Genomic DNA, 26,858 nt, shown 5'->3' with positions numbered 1-26,858 from the left:
AAAAAGTGTACCCGCATATAGAAATCAAAGAAGTAGTCCTACGTCAAAATAATCGATTAGTTGTTAATCGAGTAATTAAAAAATGGGACATCTCTGATTTTGGTGTGATTGTTTTGAAAAAAAGTGCGCAAAAGTTCATCTCTACCGAGGGGGCAGTAAAGCCACAAAATTACCTTGCATACGGGGGGTATTCATTGGATGAAAGGGACCGTGAAAGAGGACACTAATGTCGTTTTCGTTTTTGCGGTGTAGCTACACCGGTGCTACACTGCCGTACACCGAAATATTTTAGGATGTAGATATAGGATGCACCTTGCACCACCAAACAAATGATGTTGAGCTGTCAAAGACTCGCACTTATTCCTGCTTACACTACACCAGTGCTACACCGCAAAAACGAAAACGACATAAAATAGATAGTTTTTCTTCCGACATTTTCATCTTAGTATTCTTCTTGGGTTTTACGATTTGTAAGTGCTCACTACGAATCATGACGTAGCTTTTTGTGACGCTCTTAGAGCGAAGTTGACACACAATCGAAAAATGCGCGGCGAGTTCGATTCCCTGTCCTGGCAATACATTTTTCGGAATGTAAATTTCTCGACTTGCCACATATATGATAGCATAAATATTACAAGGCTAGAGCGCTCTCATTTTATAACTGTGCATGTTCTCAAAAGAGTTGAGAGCAGACACAAAGGTTCAATTGGAACGTGGAAGCCAAAGAATAAGAAGATGTCACTGTACAATGTACACGACATGCATGAGTAACTGTCACTCATGCATGACTAAATGTCACTCAAATGTGACATTTACTCGTATTTGAGTAAAAAATTTTCTCAGTTTATGAATGAAATACGTTTTTGCGAATTTGAATAAATGGAACTCAAATATGCGTCAGACTCAACGGCCGTACAGATCATGGTCAGAACACAAAAAATATAAAATAATAGTGATACATATTTACCTCTAAACATTGCTTACCTGGAACGATATGAGGATACCACATATAACTAATTGTGAGTGTGGACTAATGAATGAAGGTCGCTTTGCAGATTTCGTGCTTGCATTGAATATTCGCGCGATTCTGTTGGTTTTTGTCAAAAGTGCTGCATAAACTACAGTGAAAGAAAAGCCGGACCAAAATCTGTGAATATAAAAATGCATATGAATGGGTATGGATCTTCCTACTGTAATGTCATATTAAATAAAAGCCAATATTCTCGTTTGCGTGTGTATGTTTATATGGAAATGTTGCGAACGAACCCGAGAATATTGGTTGGTCGAAACAGATCGCAACAAAGTTCGTTCTATTTTTTGGCGTTCATACAGCCGATCCAACCTACTTTGAGTTGTTTGTACTGGTGTTCATACAGCCAAAACACTAACGAATGCGATGTGGTTGAAACAGCTCGCACTATGCTAGTAGTAAGTTCTAACAGGTCGAACTCGGTTTCGATTTTGACATATTTTTTTTTTTTATAATTACTTTATTTGTACAGGCTCAATCGATTAAACTTTACAGAGCCGAGTTATCTTTTGCGTTATACATTATTACTGTCTTAAATTTAAAGTTAAAGGAACTGGACCGAGTACTCGCGGTTGTCTCGAGGTTAGTGGAGATTTACAATTTTTTGGATGGGAAAAGGGAAGAAGGATGTTTGAAATGTGGTTTACGATACAACTATTTAATTAATCATAAAGCATGAAATTATTTCTATTCATCTTGAAAACAAACATTGAAAAAAAAACCCACACGTACAAAATACAAACTAAACACAAGGTTAATCAAACTTACAATCTAAGGTTAATATCCTTAAAGTAAACATATATGAGTTTCATAAACTCCAGATCGCGTCTAGCCAAAATATCCCGAACTGGAACATTAGGTTGTCTACCTCGAGCCCGAAGGGAATCATAAAAATGTGATCTGACTCCACGATACTCCGCACAAGACCAAAGGATGTGATCAGCGTCCTGGTAACCTTGTCCACATTCACAGAGATTGCTGTCTCCCAACCCCACACGGAACAAGTGAGCGTTTAGGCAATAGTGATTGGACATGAGACGAGACATCACGCGTATGAAGTCTCGACTCAAGTCCAACCCTTTGAACCATGCAAACTTCGACACCTTAGGGATAATTGAATGTAGCCATCGTACCAAGCTTCCTTCACTCCATTGATGTTGCCAGCTAACGAGCGACTGCTGACGATAAATAGAGAAAAATTCACTATAGGCGATTTGTCGATCATAAATGTCGCCTTTCATAGCGCCCACCTTCGCAAGTGAATCCGCCTTCTCATTGCCCAAAATTGAGCAATGCGAAGGGACCCACGCAAAGGTGATCATGAAAGAGCGCACGGATAAAGCACTAAGCAGTTCTCGTATTTTCAAGAGAAAATACGAGAAGTGCTTTACCGGCGTAATGGAACGGATAGCCTCGACAGAACTGAGACTATCCGTAAAAATAAAGTAGTGGTGTGGAAGAAGTGAAGCAATAGTTTCCAAAGTGTAGTGAATTGCTGCCAGTTCAGCCACATACACAGAACAAGGAGCTTCAAGTTTTCGAGAGGCGCTATGAAATTCATTAAAAACACCAAAACCAGCGGACTCCTCTATTAGAGATCCATCTGTGAAAAACGTTCTTGCAGAATCAACATGGCCAAACTTTGCAGCGTATAATGACGGAGCAATCATAGGACGATGATGCTCTGGAATTCCGCGGATTTCCTGCGTCATAGATAAATCAAAATTCACTGAATTGCCGAAATCGGAGAAGACTACACGATTGGGAATATTTCTTGAAGGGCTAACATCCTGTGTTAAATATAGGTAGTACAAAGTCATAAAACATGTTTGAGGATTTAGCCCCAGAAGCTTCTCAAAATTTTCGATCACCAGTGGGTTCATTACTTCGCAACGGGTGAGGAGCCTCAGAGATAACTCTGAAAAACGGACGGATAGTGGCAACATGCCCGCCAGCACTTCGAGACTCATAGTATAAGTCGAGTGCATGCATCCTAACGCGATACGAAGACATCCGTTCCAGCTTGATGATGTGCGTTTTAGCTGCCGACTGGAAGCAAAAACTACCGTACTCTAAAACCGATAAAATCGTTGTCCGGTACAACGTCAGAAGATCTTGTGGATGGGCTCCCCACCACGTTCCGGTAATTGATCGAAGGAAATTGATCCTTAGTTGGCATTTTCGTCTCAGATACTCAATGTGGGATCTCCAGGTGCATTTGGAATCGAACCAGACCCCGAGATATTTAAAAGACATGGAATGAGTGATCGGTTTACCCAAAAGATGAAGCTTCGGTTGTGCTGGGCTATGCTTCCTAGAAAAAACGACCAACTCAGTTTTCTCCGTGGAGAATTCGATACCTAGCTGAATAGCCCAAGTAGACAAATTGTCCAAGGTATCCTGTAAGGGTCCTTGCAGGTCAACCTCTTTTGGCCCTGTGATAGACACTACGCCGTCATCAGCAAGTTGTCTCAACGTGCAATTGTCACTAAGACAGACATCAATTTCTCTAACGTAGAAATTGTACAAAAGGGGGCTTAAACATGAGCCTTGGGGGAGACCCATGTAGCTAAATCGAAAAGCTGTAGAGTTTCCATGAGAAAAGCTCATATGTTTTTCTGACAGCAAATTGTACAAAAAATATTCATTAATGGAGACAATCCACAAGCGTGGAGTTTCTCTGAAAGAACTTCAACGGATACTGAATCAAAAGCCCCCTTGATATCCAAGAACACAGAAGCCATTTTCTCTTTCTTAGCAAAAGCTAACTGAATTTCCGAGGAAAGCAACGCGAGACAGTCGTTCGTTCCCTTACCCCTACGGAAACCAAATTGAGTATCTGAAAGAAGGTGGTTCGTCTCAACCCATTCGTCGAGGCGAAAAAGGATCATTTTCTCCATCAATTTCCGAATACACGACAGCATCGCGATGGGCCGATACGAATTGTGATCCGACGCGGGTTTATCAGGCTTTTTAATGGCTATCACCCTTACTCGTCTCCAATCGTCGGGAACAATATTGAGCTCCAAGAACTGATTGTACAAGTTCAACATGCGCCTCTTAGCGACGTCTGGGAGGTTTTTCAGCAAGTTGGTTCTATCAGATTCCGGGGCAGAATTGCCACACGAAAGGAGAGCGAGAGAAAGTTCCACCATTGAAAAAGGCTGACTGGATCCGGACACACTTTTCGCGCGAATTTAAGAATCCATTGATCCGAGCATTCCTCGCTTTCGTTGTTAATAGACCGGTTACGCATTCTTCGCGCCGTACTCCAAAGCGTATTCATAGACGTTTCGCGCGACAATCCGTCTACAAACTGCCACCAGTAACCCCGTTTTTTGGCCTTGATGAGGCTCTTGAGTTCGCGTTCAAGAGATGTGTATGCGTCGAAATGCTCGCGTGTTCCGCGTTTCCAAAAAAGTTTAAACGCGTCGGACTTTTTACGGTAAACCTCCGTGCATTGTTGATCCCACCAGAGCGATGGTATTTTCTTACGGATTGACGATCGCGGCACCGGTCGTGTTTGAGCTTGAAGTGCGCTGTCGACGATGAGATTAGAGAGGAAATTATATTCCTCCAACGGCGGAAGCTCTTCCACTGACGATACTGTATCGTCTATCGCGGATTGGAACTTAGTCCAATCGATGTTACGGGTTAGATCATACGCGACGTTAACGGATTCTGACGAGTTGAACCCACTGGCAATTGAAATTTTGATCGGCAAATGATCACTACCGTGCGGATCCTGGATTACATGCCAAGTGCAATCCAACGATAGTGAATTGGAGCAAAAGGTGAGGTCTAATCTGCTACCATTCGAGGATGGACCAGCCAAACGTGTTACTTCTCCATTGTTAAGTATTGTCATGTTGAAGTTGTCGCAGAGATCGATTTTGACATATGACCACGATGATTTCAGAGAAGAACAAGAAGAAACGAATCTTCTTCCAATTAGAATTTTGCACTGCACAAATAAAGAAAATTGCAAATCGCTTCAAAAGGGTGTTCATTGAGACAAGCAGGTCGAACAAGTTCGTAGTCGCTCTAGGTAGGTTTGACACAGGGGGAATGGCACATCCTCATCCCACATCGATTTTATCCTCAAATCCGCATTAGCATCCACATCAACGAAAAAAAATTAGATTGTTCTATTTTTATGCATTCCCTATTGTTTTTTTTCAAGACATCCTGAACATCCCTGTTTATCCTTTTGTCTAATCCGATCTATAGACGAGTGCACGGATGGATTTGAGTTCACTCACTCGACAAAAAGTGACATAACAGCGGGGCCCTGTTTACTAAAAATGAACACATGAATAATACTCACGTAACATTTGAAACCGGCCTATCAACTTTCGTACACAAAACTTGTTAAGCCTTTTTCGCGCGAACCGAATACGCCCACGCAAACTAACATCACCATCGGGTAGGGGAAATTCCCCCCTTTCCGATAGTGCTCTTGGTTTACGTGGACGTATTCGGTTCTCGTGGAAAGGAGCTAGCAAATTATTTACAAAAGTTGATAGGCCCTTTTCAAATGTTACGTGAGCATTATTCATGTGTTCATTTTTAGTAAACAGGGCCCCGCTGTTGTGTCAAATTTTTTTTCAGTAGATGAACAAAAGTTCACCCGTGCACTCGTCTATTCTTTCCATCCACTCTCACGCCAAGTCTTTTTTGAAATATAATGCATCTGAATGAGTGTCGTTCCCCCTAATTTGACAGTTATTTTTAACAGATAGTAAGTCCGAGCAACTTCGAGCGAGTGCGAACTATAGTCGCTATATTTATAGTCTGGCGGATAGAATTTCGAAGCGGAACCAATTCAATATATTGAAGATCAATATTTAAAAAGGTGCCATCAACTTTTATAGACAAAACATGGATACTTCTATCATCGCCAACCGAACGCAAATTAACAACTTCATCAGATAGGGGAAACTTTCCTAGCCGCTGATGGTGTTGGTTTGCGTATCTGAGCCTTGAGTCACGAGAAAACGGTTTCCGAATTTTTGTTCGTAAAAGCTGAAATGCTCTTTTCTCTTGTTGATCGTGATGTGCTCGATTGGTTCCGCTATTTGTCAGCTCAATTGGTTCCCGAAATTCTATCCGCCAGACTATAAATATAGCGACTATAGGGAGCTGAACCGTCGGGTTAACCTAAACTTTTTTCGACATCTGGCAGTGGTTTGTTTACATGGACTTAGAAAAAAAAAATTAAAAAAATTATTAAACATTTTTTTAGATTTATTGGAGAGGAATATTTTTCAAGCGAACATACGGATATCATATCTATTAATTCTTTTCATTTAAAACCTCAAATCCACTTGAATTGACTTACAAGCAAAGGTAAACAAACCACCACTGGATGTCAAACTGATGAATGCGGGTTCATCGCGTTCATTCGTGACGTCAGCGTGCAGCATCCTATAGTACGACTGTTTCATTAAACACAGCTAGTGTATGCATGTCCAATGAGAATTTGCGTTTACGGCGTTATTATAGCTCTTTACTTCCATTGGCGTTGACGGCACCGTCCAAACACCGTTTCTTGATTGACATGATTGAGATTGACAGTTTCTTATACGAATTTTTGGTGGAGTGAAAGGATAGTACCAGGTCCACCATGTTTCACGCGCAGTCTGAGGTTTTCTTATGGATTTTATCATAGGAATAAAGAGCTACAGACACAGAGTCGCCGTCAATGCCAATGGGAAAATCTCACAAACAACTGTCATTCTAAAGGGGGGCGACCCCGGCGTAGTGGTTAACATCCATACCACTCAAGCCATAGTCAGGAGTACAAATCTCACCCGGACGAATCACGAATGACCCAAGAGCGTTAAAGTGACTACTGTCATTCTGTGCGTGAAACACGGTGGTCTATTCCTTAAGTGAACCCTACACGATTGCATTTATCGACAATAATCGTATGGTTAATGCATCATATTTTGACATCAATACATTGATATTGACAAAATTTATGTATTCACATCATTAATATTATTGTCAATAATTCTCCTTCGTGTTAATAAATATCGTTTTGTTCGATAAAGGTACACTGAACACTGGGGCCGAATGGTACTTTTGTTGAACAAAAATCGTCGTGCTGCACCATTGCACCTTAGTGGTTTGGTGTCTTCGGCAAAGTTGCTCAGGTGGATCTTTTGACATCACTAGTATAGTTCTGAATCACGGCCTCACATATCCTAGTCGATAAAGACATGGTATTTACATAGTTGAAGATGCTAATTTCAAATAACAGACTGTAGTGGTAATTTTTATACGATAGATGGAGTAGATGAAAGCATAGAGTTGATAGTTCCGTTAGAGTACGGCAGTGTGAAGATTGTATATAGATATTAGAATAGCGAACTAGGACAACTTTTAAGGAAGGTACAAATCGGTTTTTTCATCTCTCTTTACCAAACTCCCCCTTTGGAGAGGGATGGTGAGGGGTGTCCTTTCATCTACTCCATCTATCGTATAAAAATTACCACTACAGTCTGTTATTTGAAATTAGCATCTTCAACTATGTAAATCGTTGACTTCACGTAGAAGTAATACTAAAAACATATAGTCAAAGTACATAACTCTGGATGGGAGCATACCATCAATTACTGTCAATGGTCGAAAGGTACAGTAGCAACACCTACCCCACCCGTGTCCCCTCGAGATCGTCAAGTCGACGATGACAGGAGCACATATCGTGGTAGGGGTAAACAATAGTTGCAATTTCCAAACCTACGACTGGATGCCTTCCTTCAAATAACAATTGAAGTGCGGTAAAAATCGGTAGAACTGTTTCAAACACACAGTTGGTACTTGAACGGGTCGGTTTTCATCTCTTTTTGCCAGTGGTGGCGGGGGGGGGGGGACACCCCTCACCATCCCTCTCCAAAGGGGGAGTTTGGTAAAGAGAGATGAAAAAAACGATTTGTACCTTCCTTAAAAGTTGTCCTAGTTCGCTATTCTAATATCTATATACAATCTTCACACTGCCGTACTCTAACGGAACTATCGTATAAAAATTACCACTACAGTCTGTTATTTGAAATTAGCATCTTCAACTATGTAAATCGTTGACTTCACGTAGAAGTAATACTAAAAACATATAGTCAAAGGACATGGTATTACCAACAATCAATACGAAACTAACGATTTTAAATTGGCTCACTACTTGACTAGCCTATTGGTCCCAAGCAAACGATTAACGTACCCCATTCTAGTCGAAATTCTAGTACTACGCAATGTTTGTTTTGATTCGCTATGAAAGTTTGACAGATAAAATGAGGGGTTATGGGTTTTTCCTATGTTTCGAGGGGTGATTCGATTAGCTTGGGACCGAAGAGAGTACCAGAGCTGAGCCAAAAAGTTGAGCACGTTATTTCGGGACCTTCTAGTCTTAGAGTTACCTATATGGTATTACCAACCGGTGGAAATTAACGATTTTAAATTGGCTCACTACTTGACTAGCATATTGGTCCCAAGCAAATCGATTAACGTACCCCATTACTGATGGAATTCTAATACTACACTATGTTTGTTTTGATTATCTATGAAAGTTTGACAGATAAAATGAGGGATTCGTGGATTTTCCTATGCTTTGAGGGGTGCATCTATTAGCTTGGGACCGAAGATAGTACCAGATCTGAACCAAAAATTTGAGCACATTTCTTCGGGACCTTCTAGTCTTAGAGTTACCTCTATGGTATTACCAACAACCAATACGAAACTAGCGATTTTAAATTGGCTAATTACTTGACTAGCCCGTTGGTCCATGGGAGGTGACGTGCTATTAAATCAGCCTACTCATCATTCTTGTATGAAATTGGTTCCAAACTTAAACAAACCATGTAGGTTTTGTATGAATTGTTTATGTTTGGAACCAGGTATGCAAGGTAGGCGACGATATTTCGTATTTGATAGCCACATGCTCCCCCTCGTTGGTCCCAAGTACATCTATAAGCGTACCTCATTCTCGTACTGGAACCTGACAAAGTTTTTTTTTATTCGCCTTATAAATTTTACATGGTATTATGAGGGGTTTGGAGGGTGCTTCAATTAGCTTGGACCGAAGGTCTGGTACTTCCTGAGCATAAAAATAAAGCATTTCTCTTCAGGACTCCCTGGCCTTAGTGTTAGTCAATGGTATTACCAAGTCGGAGGCGGTGGGTTCAATTCTCAGTCCGGTCAAGGAAACCTTTAAGGCGGGAAATGTTCAATGCTTCTCTGAGTATAGATTATCATTGCGTTTGCTACACAATATACAAATCCATGGAGATACAAAGAGAAAGTCGACGAAGAGAATCTGTCAATGTTACTTAGGACCTAATGCAATGTTCAGCTTGAATTGTGTGCGTGTGAAGAGATGAACTAGCCTACGGCTAAAAATCTCTGTAATAAAGTATTTTAAAAAAATATGTGCGTTTATAAACACCTCTTCGTTCAATTTTTTTGTATGTTACTTTATGCGCGAAGTTTGCGATTTTCAGAGTTGGTTGGAAATGCTATCTTACATGAAGCTTTAGATTTATTATTTATTTATTTATTTATTTATTTATTTATTTATTTATTTATTTATTTATTTATTTATTTATTTATTTATTTATTTATTTATTTATTTATTTATTTATTTATTTATTTATTTATTTATTTATTTATTTATTTATTTATTTATTTATTTATTTATTTATTTATTTATTTATTTATTTATTTATTTATTTATTTATTTATTTATTTATTTATTTATTTATTTATTTATTTATTTATTTATTTATTTATTTATTTATTTATTTATTTATTTATTTATTTATTTATTTATTTATTTATTTATTTATTTATTTATTTATTTATTTATTTATTTATTTATTTATTTATTTATTTATTTATTTATTTATTTATTTATTTATTTATTTATTTATTTATTTATTTATTTATTTATTTATTTATTTATTTATTTATTTATTTATTTATTTATTTATTTATTTATTTATTTATTTATTTATTTATTTATTTATTTATTTATTTATTTATTTATTTATTTATTTATTTATTTATTTATTTATTTATTTATTTATTTATTTATTTATTTATTTATTTATTTATTTATTTATTTATTTATTTATTTATTTATTTATTTATTTATTTATTTATTTATTTATTTATTTATTTATTTATTTATTTATTTATTTATTTATTTATTTATTTATTTATTTATTTATTTATTTATTTATTTATTTATTTATTTATTTATTTATTTATTTATTTATTTATTTATTTATTTATTTATTTATTTATTTATTTATTTATTTATTTATTTATTTATTTATTTATTTATTTATTTATTTATTTATTTATTTATTTATTTATTTATTTATTTATTTATTTATTTATTTATTTGGTTGTTCGACTGGTTTTTTGGAGATTTCGTTTTTATGGCTTTCTCAGTCTAGGGTAATTCAAACAGTTAGTTTTGCATTACCGAACTACATTTACTACTCAACTTAAATGCTCAATACATCCTCTCTTAAATGCTGTTAACGAATTTACATTAGTTAGCCTATTGGGTAAAGAATTCCAGTGAACTACACCTCGCACGAAAAAAAGAGTTCCCGTACTTTGACGTGCGATGTCTTGGCAAAATATATTTAATGGACCGATTGCTTTGTGAAGTTTGCAATTTTCTGTGTAGATAACCGGGTTGTTTTGTTCTCGACAGACTATGCAAAAATAAACAACAACGTAGCTTGCCAAAGTTTACCAAAGGGCATCTTATTAGATGATGTTGCAGGTGAGAAACTCTAGCATATCTACTTAATTTAAAAACATATTGAACACATGAATTAAGAGCCACCTTAAGTTTATTGAACGTACCAGCGGATACATCATCGAGGAGAAAATCACATGCTAAAAAATACGGAAGAAGAAGGCTTTTGAATAGTTTAATTTTAACTTCAGTTCTAAGAAATGATGATGTTATGGGAAGTGAACGTAAACAAGCATACATTTTTCCACATTGTGACAACACATATTTATCCCATCCAAAATTGGATTGAATACGGTAGCATTATCGACGTATTTAATTGTTTCATTGTCTAAAAGCAATGAAAGTTTTAATATATTTTGAAAAGAACTATTTGTAATAAAAATTGCATTTGTTTTCTTGGAGTTCAAGCTAAGCATATTCTTTACAGACCAATCTAGGATCCTCTTCAAGTCTTCATTTTTTTTTTTGAAAAAATTCAGCAACAGAATTACTTGTACAGTCAAAGTATAGCTGAGCATCATCGGCAAACAGATGAAATTTACAATTCGTTATTACTTCAGGGAGATCACTGATGTACAATGAGAATATAATTGGCCCCAGAATAGAATCCTGTGGAACCCCAGATGTTATGGAAATAAATTGAGAAAAAACTCCATTATTAAATACGACCTGTGTACGCATACTTAAATAAGAATTAATCAAGTTTACGGCATGATCGGACAAAACAAAATTTGATCTCAGTTTTTGACATAAAATTTTATGCGACTCAGTATCAAACGCTTTAGAAAAATCTAATAGTATTAGAACAACCGGGAGACCCTTGTCTGCTACTAGACCTATATCATCAATTATTTTGAGCATAGCTGTTTTAGTACTATGTTTCGAACGATAACCTGACTGCAATTGATTCAGAAGATTGTGTCTATTGATGTTATCGCAAATGTTTATCTTAACAATTTTTTCAAATACTTTTGATAATTCGCAAAGGATGCTAATAGGTCGCAAGTTTTCTAACGTGTTAAAATTAGCCTTTTTCTTAATTGGTATAATTTTTGATTTCTTCCAAGCATCTGGAAATACATTTGTAGTTACAACAGTGTTAAATAAGTGTGTTATAGTCTCAGTTAATAGAGGACAAATAGCCTTTAAGAATTTCATTGGTAGCATGTCGACTCCAAGAGCATTTGATTTGATGGAGTACATGGCATTTATGACATCTACTTGGTTTATTCTATCAAAATAGAAAGCATCGTGGTTAACCATTTGAACCCGTGGAACTAAAACTTCGAATATTATTGTCGGAAAAATAATTGCTAAAGTTACGGTTTATTTCATCAGCCGTAAAGCTGTTCGATGATTGTTCATTTGCTTGACCGAATCCAAGTGCCCTTCCACAATTCCTTAGGAGAAACCTTTGGATCAAGACGAGAAGCAAAATAATTTTGTTTTGCTGTGCGTATCATCTTATTTGCGTGGTTTCGTTCTCTTTTAAGCTCATGGTGATCAACCACGTTGTTACTTAATTTCCATTGTTTGCATAATAAATCACGATTAACGATGGCCCTACATATGCTAGAATTGAACCAATGATTATCCTTGTTTTTACAAATAGTAGTTCGGATTGGAACGAAAGCGTTATGGAGATCCGTCAAAACATTGTTAAAAAATTCTAGTAAGTAACACATAAAACATCTTTTTGAAAAATAATTAGAACAAAATGTATTATAAGTGATGCAGAAAACATCCCACGTTATGTATGAGGTTTAAAGATGTTTTCTTCATACTTCCTTGATTCAACATTTTCCAAAATAGTTTTCTTTTGCTTTTATCTTTAAATATTATTTAAACGTGCATCTTAATGTTTTAATACCACTATAAAACTTGTCGTATGCAAAATCAATCTTAGTAGAATTTATAAAGTTTTTGAAGAGATTCTGAATTTTCCAGATTGACGTAAACATTGACGGCGCCATTGAGCCGGACTTGTCTCTTCACGCAGTGATTGACAGTTTCTTATGAGGTATTCGGAGGTTTGTTATAAAGAAAGTTGAAAACACTTGTTTATGACATCTCATAAATTAATATAACTGAAAATGTGCAGGTTATCTTATAAGGAGTTGAAAATACTTAGAATAACACTCTGGCAATTAGATGTACGCTTTGCTGCTAACAAAACATCTTTATGACGGATCGAAAGCGTGTTGAACGAGAATATAATTTTCATGCCATTGGCAAGAACATGATAGATACTTATAACAAACCTCTCATCAAGCGGAGTTGGTCAAGTTAGGAAGTAATAAGTCTACCACGCCAAGGACCAGTGTTCAAATCCCATGCTCAAGTTTTTGTTAATGTTTTTTTTGCCGCTGGTTTTTATGATGTTTCCAAAACATGTTATAAGACCAGTATTTAGTTGTATAAGCTCCGCGTCTTGCGCTTTTTAGGTTATCTTCTTCTTCTTCTTCTTCGCATTTCAAGCTTATTGCATATCGCATATTAGCTTATTGCGTGCTCTCAACTTAGTGTTCTAGATGCACTTCCACAGTTATTAAATGAGAGCTTTCGATGCCTGTACCATTTTTGCATTTGTATAATTGTGTGGCAAGTCCAATCATACTTCTATGCCCAGGGAAGTCGAGAAATTTTCCAACCCGAAAAATTCCTAGACCGGACCGGGAATTGAACCCAGCCACCTCCAGCATGGTCTTGCTTTGTAGCTGCGCCTTTACCGACTGAGCTAAGGGAGGCCTCGCTTTTTAGGTTATATAAATGTATTAAATGACGTATATTACAGTATTATTGATTCATTACGTAAGTCATTAAAAAGTATTTTCAACTTCTTTATGACAAGCCGTGTTGCTTGGGTATTGACTTTACTCAAATACTTCCTGCGGCTGTGGAACATTCGACTCGACCTATTTGTCTAGACGAAAAATAATCATTTTCTCGAAAACTGTGAAGATATCCGATAGACTCTGACGAGAAATTGCAGTTCTCGGTGGAAGATATACTGAGGCATCTACTTGGAATGTTAATCTGACATGCAATAACTGCAATGCCTGTCACCGAAGGCAGATCGATTATATAAAAGGAATGGAGCTTGTTGTTCCCGAGAAGCAACCCTGAATCTGCACGGTCAAGGCGAATAATGTTGAAATCGTGGAAAGCAAGTCGTTGTCTGAAGTGAGCCATTCTTCACAAAGGAAAAATGCATCAGAGAGTGAGTTGTGAACTAAAAATTTAAATGCGTCAAGTTTTGATATAAGACTTCTACAGTTCCACTGAAGAAAAGAGATCATATCCCCGACCTCATTCCGAGAATTATCCATCAAAGGATATGATCGATGCAAGGAAGCACCACCTAGAAGCTAGTTGCTGCAAAAGAGTTTTCACAATTGGCAGCACTAAATTAAAAAAATGCTCCTCGTTGAGTCAGAGATATTGAATATACTGAAGAAGCTATCCACAATACCAGAAAACGATTTTCTGGTCGAAAACTGGGACATCTGGGTTGTTTTAGATGATCCTGGAAGTGACGGAAGTCCTTGTCATAATTACATGGTTTTAAGCCCGGTGGAATGGATTTCGGTGCATTTCCGTTACCTCTTGATTTTTCTAAGAGGGTAGGGTGGTCCATACGAGTTGTCTTACGAAGCTTTTCGGTGGTGTGTTTTTTGGCTCGCTTTCTCGTATTGCCTTTAAAAATAATCGGACTACCCTCACCACCCTCTGAGTCAGAGTCTAGATCATCAACTGGCAAAATGGAGAAAGTGTTACTGCTTTTTGAAGTGGTCTGAGAAGATGAAGCGGTATTCTTCTAGAGTTCTGCTATTGTTCACTAGGAGCAAGCTTGCAGAGACCGGTTAATGTTGTCTTCCTGCAGTTCATACCTCGGCAGTCAGTCAGGGTATGCAGACTCTCCTTGCAGCACACGCATTTTGGAGGGGCACTGCAAGGATGCTGCTCGCCACACTGATCGTAGCGTGGTTTGTTTGAGCAGTAGTCCGATGTGTGACCAAGTTGATTACATTTCGAGCAGTTCATTACCCGAGGTACAAACAGACGTACAGGTAGCTGAACTTTGCCAATAGCTACGTAGTGAGGTAACGCTGAACCCGTAAAGGTTACACGAAACGAGTTTGACAAGGAATAAGATTTGCTGGAGAACGAGTCAACTGGAACGTCAAGGGTATCCATTTCAACAACTTTCGTGTGAGGGGACCTTAAGAGTCTCGTCGTCTGAGATAGAAAGCGACCATCCTCCGCCTTTATCATGTTTATGCATTGCGTTTAAATATTGCCGCAATGGTGTTTTAGGTAAATGGTTAACAAATAATTACAGTAATTTCAAATAATATTCAAACTAGAAAAAATAAAAATGTATATTCAAAGAAAAGAAGGTCATCTCTGCTTCGAGAAGTGAAAAAAATCGCTGTACTTTTCAGTGCTACCTAGCGGTGGTAAGTAAGCTTTTCACACGGAAAATATTGGTAGCATTATACCTGTTTCAATGACAGGTATAAGTACAGCTTGGTTGTTTTATAGCGGTTTTATAAAAAAATAAATATTTTTCTACCAATAAAATTTATTTGTATAGTAAGTATACGGTAAAGTATAAAACCGAAAATTCCGACACGGGCCAATTGGTTTTACTCTTGATCTGTATGTAAAACATAAAGTCGAACAAAATTCGCCGTATTCGCACAACGGTGTAATTGTACAATCTATCAAATTGAAACATGCTTATGGTGGTAACCCTCAACCGGTATTGTCGTTCCACTTGGAAGCTGTAAATTAGAGTCGCGAAAAATGTTTTATTATTTTTTTTATTTATACGTTCAACCTAACGTATAGTGCGCTGTCATTGGGTGATTACAAACAACAACAAAAATTTCGCTAGTCTGATTTTCCAGCTTTCAAGTGGAACGATAATATTATACATGGATTCAATCCCGATCTCAAATGTCAAGTTGATTTGGTATCGACGATGATGTTAATCAATATAATCATTAACAAGCATTCAGCAGATTTTCCATGCCCATGCTAACGATAACGACAATTTTGTAAAATTGAAGTGCTGGAGGAAATATTCGAAGCAAGCTGTTTCGAATCTTGTTGAGAGAAGCGTGGATTTTCCATTCGTGGCCGGTAACTTAGATGAATCTACAGCTGTTCTTAATAACGCTTTGAAAACGTGTACTAATCAACTAGTTGAGCAAAAGTATGAAGAACTCGAACAGCTGGTACAATTTGAATCTTTTGCATCTTAAACGGAAAGGGACAAATGGTACAAAAAGTTTTGTAGATCAAATAATGACATTCATTGGAATAGGTACACAATCGCGCGTAATAAGTATTCACAATCGATAAAGAAAACTCGTTGTGAATATGTTCAAAGGAAGATTGATCAGCATCAAAACAACAGCAAAGAATTATGGAAAATTTTGAAATCTTTATTTAAACCTGGTAATTGCAAACCGCGGTCCATAACTTAAAATGGCACGTTAGAACAATCAGAACAAGTAATTGCAGCTAAGTTTAATGATTATTTTGTAGACAGTGTTTCATTGATCAATCCATTGAATTGGTCGATGAACCTGACGAAATAAAACAGCCAGTTAATAGTAGTTGTAGATTTGAAGTTTTTCACCCAATTACATTAGATGAACTTAGAGTTATTTGTTTTTCATTAGGAAAATCGGCTGGAGTAGATAATGTTAATGCTAGAGTTATTCAAGATTGCTTTCATGTCATTGGCCACATCTTGCTGCACCTTATTAATGAATCATTACAAACTGGACATGTGCCACAAATTTGGAAGGAATCCTTAGTGGTCCCTATTCAAAAAGTTGCTGGAACGATTAAAGCCGAAGATTTTCGTCCCATCAACATTGTTAAAGGCCAGCTGCTTGGAGTATTTAAATAGTAATAGTTTGTTGATACTAGAACAATCGGGATATCGGGAAGGTCATTCTTGAGAAACCGCGTTGAATTTGGTATTAGCGAAGTGGAAAAATAACTTGGAGTGTAAAGATACGATTGTTGCTGTTTTTTTGGATCTTAAACGCGTTTTTGAAACAGTTTCTAGGCCCTTCTTGTTAAGATCTAGGATTTTTATTCCGTTTCGCCAAAAGCTTCAAGGACGTGTATTGCCTGAAGGCTTGATACTGTTCCCTGGTTCGACCTATACTGGAATACTCTGCCGTTGTTTGGTCGCCATTCTATCAGAATGCCATCCATAGAATTGAAGCTGTTCAGCGAAAGTTTATTCGCTTTGCGTTGCGACACCTTCGTTGGCGCGACCCGCGTAACTTGCCGAGCTATGAAAGTCGCTGTAACCTCATCGACCTGGAGCTCTTGGAAGGAAGGCGTAATGTGGCGAAGGCTTGTTTCGTTGCGGATCTTCTGCAAGGGAACGTCGACTGCTCCACACTTCTCAGTCTTCTTGACATCAACACTCAACGACGGGACCTCCGGCTGCATGCGTTCTTCAACAACCAGCGTTCGAGGACCAACTATGGCGTACACGAACCAATGTTGAGTATGTGCCGCGTTTTCAATAGTTGTTATTATGTGTTCGATTTTAATGTGTCCCGCGAGAAAAATAAGCGTAGCTTTAAGAGATGTTTGCGTTAATTTTGTGTTTGAAGCAGTTTTGATGTTTAGATATAGAAAATTGTCATTAGGGTAACTATTTTATCTGTTGACAAGTAGAAATAAATAAATAAATAAATAAAGATCAATCAAGCGCTTTGGAATTACGAGTACTGCATATAAATGGTTTGAAAACTATTTGTCTGACAGAACTCAACGGATTGTTTTTAATGATTTTGTTTCCAGTCCCGTGGGGAATAACCTTGGAGTGCCCCAGGGAAGTTTATTAGGGCCCCTGTTATTTATTTTGTATATTAATGACTTGCGACGTGTTTTATGATTTTGCGACATTAATCTTTTTGCAGATGATACTGTGTTATTCATTGCAGCTAAGGATGATGCCGTTTTACACATGAATGAAGATTTGCGTTCTCTAAGAAGTATGAGCAATTGAAATTGAATACAAGTAAAACTAAATTTATGGTTTTTTCGTGGAATCGAGTAAATAAGAACGTCTTTGTTGTAATTGATGATGAGACTATTGATCGCGTTCGGGAGATTAAATATCTTGGCGTGATTATTGATGACACACTTAAGTTCAACTTTCACATTGACAATGTCATCAAGAAAATTGCCAAGAAGTATGGAATTCTATGTCGACTGAAAATACGATTTAACTGTTGTCAGTAAAATACAACTATACAAATCAATCCTCGCTCCCCATCTAGACTTTTGCCCTTCCATTTTATTTCTGGCCAATGTAACACAGATATCGAGATTACAGCGCTTGCAGAGTAAAATAATGCGTTTGATTTTGAAATGTAATAGATTCACTTCCTCAACTTTGATGCTAGGCGCCTTACAATGGTTGTCGGTGAAGCATAGAATTGTATATTTGACTATGGTGTTCATTTTTAAAGTAGGTATCGGTTTGCTGCCTCGATATTTGTGTGATCGAATTGAAAGAGGAAGTGACTTTCATAGATATAATACTAGAAACGTGGTTGAAATAAGAACACCACATTCTTGACTTGTGCTTCACAAAATTCATTAAATTATAAAGGAATAAATGTTTTCAATTCGATGGCTAGACATATAAAACGTTCAGCAACACTTACAGAATTTAAAAGACACACGTTAAAACTGTCTTTTGAACAGTTATCCAGTGATTTTATTTTTATGAATTGACAAATTATGTATCTTGACGAAGTTATCTCTAACGGATTATTTTATATGGATAGCTGTCATAATGACTTTTTTTTTTTAATAATTATTGTAGCACTGCAAAAACTATTTCTGTGCGCCACGATGGTGATGATGGAATATTAATATTTGATTTAATAGTACACGGACAGAAAATTGTTTGCATTGAACCAAAAAAAACTTTATTTGTATTTACACAAACAATTCCGGTTGAAATTATATTGCATTTTATTGTTTCGATAATATTTATTCAAATAAATTCAAAATAAGATTCTTTTTGTTTTCATAAGCCACTCTTCCACTGCAACTATTGTAAAAATAACAATATTCTTTTATCAAGCCAACAATAGTTAATTTTAATTTAACATTTATTTGTTGTGTCAATTCCCCGGGCCATGAATGCAAAAATAACTACCAACCATTCCCTCGTGAAAACCCGGACAAAAATGTAAACAATAACAAAAAAAATCTCGTTTGATTCAGCTCTAGAGGTAAGTAAGTATTCTGCTGTTGCAAAAAATAAGCAGTTTTTCTTTTTTTCCTTGATTTTTTCCGTCGATCTTATTTTCAGTACTGAGTACCAATGCTCCCAACGCCAGGAAGGCCGCTCCCACACCTGGACCCTACCTATCGACCCATTAGCTCATGAACCGGAGAGATTTTATGCCTCAGAAAGTTTTTTTTTTTAAATTTAATTGTAATTCTGTTGGTAACAAATAGAAAACAAAACATAAAAATAATCGCAAATTATTAAAAACTGAATCAATAAACATATTTTTATTTCTACTGCGTATATTTTTAGGCTTAATAAAATAAATATGATTGAATCAACAAGAAATCTCTTTTAAAAACAAACATATTTTTTGTTGACCCAGCTGCCAAATTTGACAGCTTACGTCAAAACCATAAAAGCTCTTGTAAATTCAAAAAGATTTTCTTTTTGATTTAACAATCCATGGGTTTTTAAAAACAAAGATACTGGATTGTTGAAATAATAATGATTTCATTTTGCAGCCAAAACAAAATGAAATTCTTATTAAATTTACGTCAAATATTATTACGTTTAAAATATTTTTTTCTGCGTGTAGCTAAATAAAAAAAGTAGTCTACAAAGGTTTGAGCCTCGTGCACGTATTACGGATATAGAGGACTGAATTTAATATTTGGCAAGGTTGCAAATACTCATTTCAGCTAAAACAATGTTTTTTTTTAATTATGAAATAATTAGATGCCATGATCATATTTTGAATTGGTACGATACAAGAAGACGTTGCAAAGAATGTGTTTGACATATTAAACCTGTTTATTTCACTTCATGAGAGTCACAATCACTCACTCACTCACTCGCTCACTCACTCACTCACTCACTCACTCACTCACTCACTCACTCACTCACTCACTCACTCACTCACTCAGCGATCAGCAAATCGCTGATTGTGACTCATAGAAAGCATAATTTACAGATTTTATGTTTCAAACGCATACTTTGTAACCTCTTCTTGCAAGTTATTATCGTTTCAGTTGAAAACCGGAAAACCCCACACCCGCCAATTGAATTTACTCTTGTTCTGTACGTTAAACATAACGTCGGACATAGTGCGCTGTATTTGCACAATGATGCGCTATTCAGCGCACTATGTCCGACGTTATGTTTAACGTACAGAACGAGGGTAAAATCGAATGTCGCGTGTGGGTTTTCCAGTGTCCAACTTGAACGACAATACAAGTAAAACATGCCATCATACCATCTTTTGGTTTTATTATTCCGAAAAACATTATTTATGCTGAAATGAGTATTTGCAACCTTGTTATTTGGAAGATACCTTGAGTTAGTTGTAAGTTTTCTGGCAAATGTTGGGGGTTCGTGAGCATTCCTGACATTGCTGAAAACTATGATAGCATCAGATTGCGGGGTTGCTAGTGTAATAGGATGCTTTGTTGATTGTTCACTAACTCTTGTTGCTTGTAATACTTATGAATATTTTAGGTGGACAAAAAGGCGAACTAAGAGGTGGACGCCTGAGCTTTTCCACATTTATATCGCTGTGAAGCAACTGTAAACTCTAGAGGGAATTTGTATCTGTAACTGAAACCAGTTCGATTTTGCTTGCCAACCTGGTTAAAATGTCATATATAATTATCTTAAAGATAAATCGTCCAGCTCAAACCTTTGTAGGGGTAAGAGGTGGGACCATCATCATCATCATCATCATCACCAAACAGGGGCGGTATTAAAGGTAAATCCGGGTTGGAGTTTACCGCCATTAATGCACCAAGTTTGAAATCCTGGTTACCAATTCCGTTAGTTAGCTCTGTAATAAAAAATCTTAGTTCCAAAAGTTTGATGATATCTTCATTTAGAATTTATGGAAAATTAATCATTAAATTATTTTTTACAATGCGATTAAATTTAATTATTACGTTTAAAAATGTACATTATCTGTGTCCGAGTCTTCTTTATACAGCAATATTGTAAAGCAATTTAATGATATCCAATAATGGAGCTAGAAAACATTTATAAGACGTCTAATAAAACATTTTATTAAATAAATTGAAAACAGTCGAATTAAAGCGTCAATGTGTGCACAAATTACACTTATTCAGTTTGTTATCAGATCAAACTTCTGATTCTGAATCAAGAAGACAGTCAACGTTTATAAAGCTTTTAATAAGTAAATTAATCATATCAGAGCAAACAGCGGAATAAAGGCGCATCGATCGATCTCAATGAGCTTTTTCAGCACACACGGTAAGAAAAAAGAGCCCAACGACAAGTTCACTTTTACCTACTTTTGACTAGTTTGTCTCCTTTTCTCCTTTTGATGTTGACTAAAACGGAGGAGCAAAACCACCCAACAGGGGTAGTAAAGTGTGGAAACCCAACGTTGAGTATAATCATATTTACCTAGTTTTGGGTACAACTAACTTACTTTTGGGTAGAAAGCTAGAGGAAAATTCCATACGAATTGTACACAAGTGAATGAAAACTACTTTGGCCCGCTTTACCTACTTTTAAGTTCCTGCACTATAGTGCCGAGATGAGTGAAAAGAACTTACTTTTGGGTACTTTTTTCTTACCGTGCATAATTCAACACCCTGTTTTATTCAGCATTGTACACTGTTAAACAGTATTTATTCAATATGTATGCTTGTTTGTGATTTTGAATTGTTTGTTGGATTGTCAACCCATAAAATTTTGTATGGATCGTCACAGTTTCCAGACCCCCTCCCACCTCCTCGTTAAAAGTCGGACATAGATAATGTACGTTTTCAAACGTAATAATTAATCGCATTGTAAAAAATTTCAATGATTAATTTTCCATAAATTCTAAATGAAGATATCATCAAACTTTTGGAACAAAGATTTTTTTCCAGGGCTAACCAACGGATTCCAAATTGGTAACCAGGATTTCAAACTTGGTACATTAATGGCGGTTAACTCCAACCCGGATTAACCTTTAATACCGCCCAAGGAGTGATATTTAAAATACCTCGTAGTGATTTAAATACTTTGAGGCCGGGTATAATTTGATTTTAAATACTTTTAGCGGTATTGAAAGTAATCAACATATAATTAAGGTTCAATTTACTTTGATGCATTTTCGAAAAAATCAAAAGCAGTTTTTTCGACGCATTATTTCAGATTGCTAAAAGCTCGCGTCATTTTGTGTAGAATAGCAAAAGGAATCGAATAGTGCGAGCATTTTGCAATCTGAACTAATGCGTTGAAAAAAACTGCTCTTGAATTTTTCGAAAAAGCATCAAAGTAAATTGAACCTTAACGATAATTAATGTAATGGCAAATAATTTGAATGCATTGAAAATAATTTAAGTATCAAATATTGTCAGTATTGAAAGTATTTAATGTACAGTGTATTTGAAGTAATGAAATGACACGATTTTTAATATTTGGTCAGTAGGCTGCCTAGTAATGAAAGACTAGTGCGCGCCCCTCGATACCGCCCCTGTTTGGAAAATCTGCTGAATGCTTGTTAATGATTATATTGATTAAGACTCGTTGGAGGCGAACCAGCCTAAGGCTGAAAGCCTCCTAAATAAAGCTAAATAATAATAATTGATTAACACCATCGTTGATACCAAATCAACTTGACATTTGAGATCGGGATTGAATCCATGTATAATATTGTCGTTCCACTTGAAAGCTGGAAAATCAGACTAGCGAAAAACGATTTTTTGTTGTTGTTTGTAATCACCCAATGACAGTGCACTATACGTTAGGTTGAACGTATAAATCAAAAAAAACTAATCAAACATTTTTCGCGACTCTAATTTACAGCTTCCAAGTAGAACGACAATACCGGTTGAGGGTTACCACCATAAGCACACACTTAAACAGAGACCCTGAGTTCGGTAAAAAAAATTACCGTCTTAGATCGGTAATGCTAAAAATTACAGATATTTCGGTATTTTCTCGCTTTATTGCTGAAAACTGTAAATGAAATGACCGAATTTCGGTAATTTCATTTTAATTTACCGAAAACGGTAAACATTTTTACCGGCAGGTCTGTAAATCAGCTTCATCACTGACTTCGGTGAAATATTTTACTGAAGTTTCGGTAAACAAAGCGTTCCATTACTGAGTTCGGTAATGGTCTAGGTAAACGTCAAATCCACCATATGCGTTCGTGCTTGTGAAAAATAAAAAGGTCCAAGTTCCATTCCCGTTGACGACGATCTGAAAACAGCATTTGGAATATTCTTCCAAAGCTTCCTTGTTTTCAGTGTAGCGCCGAATCCTTCCGTCGAAAACGGGTTTGTTCATTGGTGGTGCAATTTGCAACACTAACTTATTGATCATGACAGCTGCCAAATTTTTACATGGGTTGCAGTGACCGCCACCTTGAAACAATATTAAAGCAAATTACAGTTGAGTCGGTTACCTTTTTATAAAATTACAGATCTCTCGGTTATTTTCAATTTGCATATCGTCCTCAAAATTACAGTTCTCCGGTAAAGTCGACTACAAATCAAGCAATGCACATCGGTAAACGTTACCGATCGTTCGGTAAATTTGACAGTTAATTTTGCTGATCCAGTTTACAGATTTTTCGGTAATGTTCTCGATTACCGAAAACATTACCGACCGTTCAGCTGTTGAGAATTCGGTAAATGAATTACCGAAGTCGGTGATTTTTTCTAAGTGTGCATGTTTCAATTTGACAGATTGTTCAAATACACCGTTGTGCGAATTCAGCGAATTTTGTTCGACTTTATTTTTACATACAGATCAAGAGCCCGTGTCGGAATTTTCTGTGTTCTACTTTACTGTACACTTACCATACGAATGAATTGTAGTGGTAGAAAAATATTTAATTTTTGATAAAACCGCTATGAAGCAGCCAAGCTGTACTTGTACCTGTCATTGAAATTGGTATAATGCTACCAATATTTTCCGTGTGAAAAGCTTACTTTCCACCGCCAGGTGGCACTGAAAAGTACAGTGATTTTTATTCACTTCTCGATGCAGAGATGTCCTTCCTTTCTTTGCTCTACTGCAGATTCAGCAACCCATTTCAGAATGCCTGGTAATTCTTGTCCATTCCGAGGTTACTTTCACATACAATAAGCCCCGCATGTAAACACTACCGTTATTATATGAGTAATGGTACTGCAAACACACTTCCAGATTTCGAAATCTGGCGCGTATATAGTGATATATGAATATATGCATTTATGATTGATTTATTATCAGATGGATCTCACCATACTCTGCCTCCAAAAAAGCACCGGTTTGTTCACTCGCAATGATCGAAAAAATCTCCGAGTTTTTTTTACAACCGGACACAACATTTTGAATCACATGCAAAGGCAGAACGCCAGCACAAAGAAAGGAAAAAAACGCGGTACAATCAATACGAAACTAACGATTTTAAATTGGCTCACTACTTGACTAGCCTATTGGTCCCAAGGAAATCGATTTCGTACCCCTTTCTAGTTAAAATTCTAGTACTACACTAAGTTTGTTTTGATTCGCTATGAAAGTTTGACAGATAAAATGAGGGGTTAGTGGATTTTCCTATGTTTCGAGGGGTGAATCGATTAGCTTGGGACCGAAGATAGTACCAGAGCTGAGCCAAATAATTGTGCACGTTTCTTCGGGACCTACTAGTCTTAGAGTTCTATGGTAAAACTCTTCTTGTGAGGAAGGCAACGCACCAAAAAGCCAGCGAAAAGAAAAAACGATCAACGTGACACCAAAGCCTCGACCAAAGCAGCACAGCTACTCGAAACAAATTCTTATATCAGAGTTTTCACGTTAATTACAATATCACTAAAAAGCTTCTTGAAACGTGATAGATCTTAATTTACACTTATCCACACGCAAAAACTAATATTTTTTTTGACTTGGTACAATCAAAAAATATGCGGAAAACAGATGAAATCATCGCCAGCGAAAACAAAACCAGCCGTTCGTGGACAGAGCCTACTGCCTTTTTTTATTGTTTGACCCAACGCCGGTTGGGTCAATAGCCTCGTAGCTGGTGTGCCTCGGTCGACTCGGTAGGCAATTTTTCACACTTTCGTCTTAGCTATCGTGTGCAAATAGTGGTGATGATTTTGCTGATGTTGATGGTACGATAATGATGTTACGATTATGATGAGTTAAAGCTGGACCGTAATCAATGCGCTCGGCGTATGATTAACGGCTTCCTCACTCGCGCACTAGTTTAACACTATGTCAACTAACTTAGGTGAGAAAAAATCTTCGCGTGGGGAAAAACCTAAAAGATAACAAAAAATAGTTGCGTACAAGGAGACCAGTGCGCCTTGATCGGTTCAGCGTGCGAAACGGAATGACAAGAGGTTTATTTAAAAAATAAATTATAAATATTGAAAGTATGCTTTTTGAGATATTCCTGTTTTTAACACTTTTTTAATTGTTTTGTCAACATTACTAAAATACAATTAACCTGTATATTTTTCCCAAAATTAATTTACTTTTCTTAAAAACTTTGCGTCAAACGTCATTTCAATCAAAAGTGACGGTTATGTGCTAAAATTTATTGAAAAATGTCAAAGACAACTTTTTGAAAACAATTACAAATGGCCGATTTTTTTTTGCAAAAAGTGCTTAATTAGGCTCTGCGCAGAATCACGGTACTGCTTCTTATGATGACAATTTCTAAAAAAAATATGAAAGAACAAGTCATGGCCAAAAGAAAGGTAATTCGAAACGATTATTTTTCCTACTTTTGATCATGAGCTGTTCTTCCATATTCCATTGAATAACCATTTATCTTCTGCATCAGGACTCCTCATCGACTTCGATATGGCTGATGATGGTGGCGCTCTAATATTATTACACTCTTTTTTCAAAACATGAAAAAACAGCTCATGCCAATACATGATTTTGGTGTCTTTATTCCTATAGAGATTGATGATTTTTCCTTATTTTGATTATAAGGTAAGCTACATCATTTTTTGAGACTTTTCATTTTTTATGGAGAAGGTCTACATTTAAAGGCGAAGTAAATAAAGTCTTATCAAGATGGAAAGTCATAATAAAATCATAAGTATGAAAAACGGAAAGATCTATTACATACACATACACACCTTTGCACGCCACATACAATATCATTCGGTTTGAAAACCAATGCATATGTGACACCATAGCACAGGAGTATTCCACTTAATAGAACGTAACTTAGCTCGCGACCAGAGGCTCGAACTATAGGTGTATCGTTGTTCCTAAAAATAAAATAAGCAAAATTTATATATATTTGTCACACTGCTAGAGTGATACTACTTTAGGAAAACTCCAACCACAAAAAGTGTCATCACTATTCCCAGGCTACTGAAAGTCATAGCACCTATGGCATATAAAGATTCCGGTTTTAAATAGTCCTCTGGAATGTGCTGACAGTTTTCATGGTAAATATCTGGTATAGTTCCTCTGGGACAATTTATGCAGTGAGTTTCATCTGCTGGGTTCCGAATCTATGGAGGAGTAGAAAAAAAAAGGATTAAGCATTTATAAACAAAGTGTATGTGTGTGTGTGTGTGTGTGTGTATGTGTGTGTGTGTGTGTGTGTGTGTGTGTGTGTGTGTGTGTGTGTGTGTGTGTGTGTGTGTGTGTGTGTGTGTGTGTGTGTGTGTGTGTGTGTGTGTGTGTGTGTGTGTGTGTGTGTGTGTGTGTGTGTGTGTGTGTGTGTGTGTGTGTGTGTGTGTGTGTGTGTGTGTGTGTGTGTGTGTGTGTGTGTGTGTGTGTGTGTGTGTGTGTGTGTGTGTGTGTGTGTGTGT

General features: G+C 36.5%; 1 long non-coding RNA gene across 1 annotated transcript; it reads right to left on the bottom strand.

Annotated features, from left to right (window-relative positions):
* Positions 1-987: 987 nt before the first annotated feature.
* LOC135714429 (uncharacterized) lies at positions 988-26,551 on the bottom strand. Its single transcript, XR_010518822.1, has 3 exons — positions 26,365-26,551; positions 26,172-26,306; positions 988-1,147 (listed from the first exon to the last, which is right to left on the bottom strand). It is a non-coding gene; the product is annotated as an uncharacterized LOC135714429 (long non-coding RNA).
* Positions 26,552-26,858: the final 307 nt, after the last annotated feature.

This window comes from Ochlerotatus camptorhynchus, unplaced genomic scaffold (genome assembly GCF_037179485.1).
Source record: "Ochlerotatus camptorhynchus isolate MF236.1 unplaced genomic scaffold, CSIRO-AGI_Acam_v1.1 ptg000645l, whole genome shotgun sequence".
Classification (NCBI taxonomy): domain Eukaryota; kingdom Metazoa; phylum Arthropoda; class Insecta; order Diptera; family Culicidae; genus Ochlerotatus; species Ochlerotatus camptorhynchus.
This window is presented reverse-complemented; position numbering and strand designations above follow the sequence as displayed.